The sequence below is a fragment of the Haematobia irritans genome, chromosome 5 (genome assembly GCF_050003625.1).
Source record: "Haematobia irritans isolate KBUSLIRL chromosome 5, ASM5000362v1, whole genome shotgun sequence".
NCBI classification, from domain to species: Eukaryota; Metazoa; Arthropoda; class Insecta; order Diptera; family Muscidae; genus Haematobia; species Haematobia irritans.
The window spans coordinates 53,638,411-53,643,377 of record NC_134401.1 but is presented as its reverse complement, the minus strand read 5'-3'; positions in this window follow the sequence as shown (position 1 = coordinate 53,643,377).

The following is a 4,967-nucleotide window of genomic DNA, read 5'->3' as shown; positions in this document are numbered from 1 at the left end:
TGTAGTCGTCGTATCTCTTCGACTGGCATATAAACACACATCTACACACCTACATATATGACTCGGCAAACTCATGTACAACACATACGTGTATACTCACATACAGATCAGATCAGAGTAAAATTGTCAATTGTTGGTGGGTACTTTATCTCTAGAAACGCCGACAACTACAGCTTTGCTGCCAACCAGGCATCGAATCGGCCAGCAACATGTATCCAATTCTTAGAGCCAAAATTTGCACAGCCGTGTATACAGTGTTGATCAAAATTGTAGGAAAATACTAAAGCAAAAAATACTGGTGCAATAAACATATGTTTGTGTGTGTATTGGTAGACATCTGTGGCGTCCGTAGCAAATGTCAAAGTAAATAAAATACAAAAACAGTGGGAGATTTTGTTGGGGTTTTAGGAGAATGTTAATAACAAATCATTGCAAGTGGAAATTATTTTTTATTTGCAATCGACAAACTGTGAACATTTCAGGTCACCAAAGGCTATTTAACACTATTTTAGTTCATGGGATTTTTCTTAGTTAAATGAACTAAAAAGAGGGCAAAAATTACTCATATAATTTCTTAAAATTTGTAAATTTTACCACACATGCTCCCATCGTGAACTTCGAATGGCGCTAAAGGCATTTTTACAACTTTAATTTTTTCCTCCAAACCAATTCTTTTTTAATTGTTTATATCAATTTTTCTACATTTTCCTTCCTGGTGGTTTCATCCTTTTTTAGTGTAAAGTTTTCTGTATGAATTTTTTATTCCCTCTTAAATTTTGTGAAACAATTAGAGATTTTTTTGCAATAGTTTCTTGATTAAGAAATAAACTTTTTGAAAAGGACATAAAATCTCACAGTAAGCTAAATATTGAACGGATCACATATCTCAGTTGGGAACACGTAAGCTAAGAATTTAATTTCAGATTGATATATGTCAATAAGCTTGTTTTCTATGAGCACTGTATAACCAAGGCGAGAGGAGTTAAAATAAAACAAAGTAACCGCCCACCAAAACAGATCTTCCAAAAAGTAGTTTAGATCCCCAACTTGTGACCCGAAAGTAGTGCCAACTTGGATAATCTCTAATGAATTTTACATGGATCTATCGTCATGAAATCACTTCGTTTTCGGGTCCTTTGCATTGATTTAAAAGTTGTGTCTTCGAAGTTCATTTGAATGAGGAGGAAATGTAAAAAATGAAAAAAAATGTTCGCCAATTTCACTTTTTATTATTTATTTTTTTACACTTTTGAATTCAAATTATCGAATTTTTATAACTTGAAAAACTTTTTCGATCCGACCAGGGGTTGAAACCTGGGTTTGTTGGCACCATAAATTCAAATGTTTGTGATATAATCGTAATATGACCACGGTTGCCATTGTTGGTAGAATTCTACCAAAAATGGTAGATTTTTTACTGTTTGGTAGATTGGTAGTAAAATATTCCTCACACGTAAGAGGTACTACACAAATTTTCTATAGAGATAACATTTTGTTTGCTAATAAAATTTTGACAAAATTTTCTATATGAATAAAATTTGGAGAACATTTTCTATAAGAATAAAATTCTCTATAGGAATAATATTTTGAGAATAAACTTTAGACAAAATTTTCTATAGCAATAAAATGCTGACAAAATTTTCTATAAGAAAGAAAATACTCTATAGAAATGAAATTTTGAAAATTTTTTCAATAAAAATACATTTTTGACAAAATTTTCTATAAAGTCAATATTAAGTCAACAATGGACTGAATAGTCTAAGTGAGCCTGAAACTTAATCGGGTTGCCACTTTAACCTAACCTAAGTCAACCTCTTTAAAAACTTCAACTCTCGTTTTAGGCCATATTGTCAAAATCCATAACGGGCAAGTTCTCCCTTTTAAGTAGAAGTAGCAATTTTCCCTTGCCCTGTTGCGAGCTAAAAATATTTAAACATTTATATTTTAAAGGAATTTGTTACATCGAAATAGTAAATTGTCGGAGTTATCATAAAATAATAAATAAACTTTTAAAATAATAAATCAATTCTCTCGAAGAAACATTTTTATATAAAAACACAAAAATTGCTAGATAAGAATTTTTTATTTGGCAGTTTTTTTTTTGGTAAAATTTTCTTCAAAATTTTGGTAGATTATTTTTGGCTCGAGTTGCAACCGTGAATATGACACCAAGGCATAACATTCTGACTACTTCTCAAGAAGTTCTTTATACAGTATGAATGAAAAAAATAAAGAACACAGGTTCAAATTTCATAAGCGGTTATTTTTTGTTATCAAATATTTGTTCACAAGATTTTTTTGTTATTTTCTGCGTATACTTTTGTAGAAATATATTTTTTCCATTAAAACACAAAAGTTCTTGTAATTTAAATTTTAAAATTCTAGTATTTTACAAAATCTTCTCAAAAAAACTTCTATGGAAGTGAAAAAAAAAAAACAATAGGCACCGGTTCAAATCCACGCGGGGTGAAAATTTTCATTTTATTTTCATTATTTTTTTTACTTTATTTAATTGTCCAAAATTTCAATGTTCGCTTTAAAGCGCCAAATAGAGTATTTTTTAAGACTGTTCCAAAAGAACTCCATTGGAAAGCCCAGCAAAAAAATTGGAAGTTCTTCCAAAGGCACAACTTTAAAAGCACTTCCAGAAGATGCACTCCCAATGATGTTCATTATTTTAACTACACAGGAAGTTCTTTTAATTAAATTTTTTATAACATGGGTTTTTCATACTTTTAATGGGAATTTTAACTTTTTTGTTTCAACTAGATTAAAAACAGAGTAAGAATTCATAAAATGGTTCAAATCATTTAAATTTTGTCGAAAAAATGCTAAATACAATTTGTGAATTTTTGAATATATTTGAGGTCAAATGTGTCCGACAAACGTTAGAATCCATTAAAAATTATAAAAAATTCTAAAACTTATTTATTTGACAAAATATCACAGAATTTTTTAATTTACATCCAAAACATTGAATTCGGATCACACCTAAAGAAGTGATGCAAATTCAGTGCAACGGCAGTTGAAAAGGAGGACTTCCGTCCTATGACAAGCCCACGTTAAATTCATCGCTTCTGCGTCAATTTTGCACCACTTCCAGTTCCAAAGAGAACATTTTCATTACTTTTTTGGTGACGCTTTTTTTGCTGGGAGGGGAATAAATTGATGGAGGATTCCGGAATGCTCTAAAAATGAAATGTTTGTGGGGTTTATTCAGAACATGCACAAAATTGAACAACGAAAGTGAATTCACAGCGCTGTAGTTTGTCTGCACAACGTAGATGGCTCTTTTTCGTCTGCAATTGAGTGATTTTTAAATTTGGCTTTAATTTGTTTTCTTTCGTTTGTTCTTTTGCTGAAACACCAAATATTGGAAAAACATGTAAAATTCTATACATCCACACCTTTTTTGTAATGCAAATTGACTGATTTGTACGGTAATTTTCGTTTTCCAAAAAGAAATTGAGTCACTTGACTGCGCAATTGAGTGGAATGACTGCGCACTGCAAATAAACAAAACCATGGTGAATTATCAAGGTATGTCTCTATATTTTCTTGGTCTATGACGAAGCCGGAAAATAAGTGAAATTCTAAATTTTTAATGTATAAATTATTCAAATAGTAAACAAAATTTATTTATGACATTTTGTTATTTCATCTTATTTGGACAAATCAATCACAATAAAAGGTATGTAAGAAATTACGAAATCCTGGCAATACTGGGGATATTCGCACTGATGTGATGTTATTGATAGAAGACCAGTACAATGATGTTCTGGATAGCTCATACACAGTGATGCCAATTTGGTGATTTTAGCATTTTATTTAGTGCTTTTTGATTTCCAAAAAAACCGCAAATTGCTTTTTAGTGCCTTTTAAAAAAGAACACAAACTTGGTGCTTTCTGGCGTTTTCATTTAGCGCTTTTGTCAATTTGAAAAGTATTGAGTTTGATTGACGACATCTTTTCACCGTTTTTTAATCAATCAATATTGTTATTTAGGATATTTTTTTGAAAAGTATAGGTTAGGTTAGGTTAGGTGCCAGCCCGATGTATCAGGCTCACTTAGACTATTCAGTCCATTGTGATACCACATTGGTGAACTTCGACGAGTGCAGAATTTCTGAACTTGATGAAAATGTCATTAAAACGTTGGTATTAAATTTATAAAAGCACTCATAATTAAAATAGACTCCCTTCAAATATTAAAATAGAAAATATATCGAAATTTAATGTGGAAAAATAAATTTTCTTCTCTTAAAAAAATTTTTTGAAATTCATTACTGATTAAAATGAATTGAATGAAAATAAAATAAGCATTCATAATTATAAGCTGTACACTTGGATAGATGCTACAAATCAAATCAATAAGTAATATATATATTTTTTTTTTGGAAGTACATTGAATTTTAGCTGGCTGGAGTTGTTTCATGGTGGGAATTGGTATGTTAGCATTTAAAATATATTTTTGGTGATTTTTTCCCTTCGGGAGTTGGCATCACTGCTCATACAGATGTTGCATCCAGCCCAATATTCCGGCGGTTGGGCATATCACACTTTACAATGCCTCTGTGGTAGCGATGACCTCGTCATTTCCGTTTATAGCGGAAGTTATACTTCTTTATGTTTATTTTATCAATGCAGCATGCTCAAATTTTAACGGCGGCAAACAATAAATTGAAGGACATGTATGTAGGGATGTCGTACATAAAATTATTTTTAACATACTAATAAATTTGATGTCGTCATGAAATAATTTATGCAACAAATAGAATAAATTTCTGTTTACTAGGATATCGACGACGGATTGTTTTGCTTAAATTTTGACCCAACAATTTATATGTTATAAAGACATGTAGTTATATCTTTATTTAATGGCTATGAGGATTTTTTTTTTCAAATAATTTTATAAAACATTTATTTGAAGAAATTTCTTCTCAAAATTAATTTAGCAAAATTAAGTA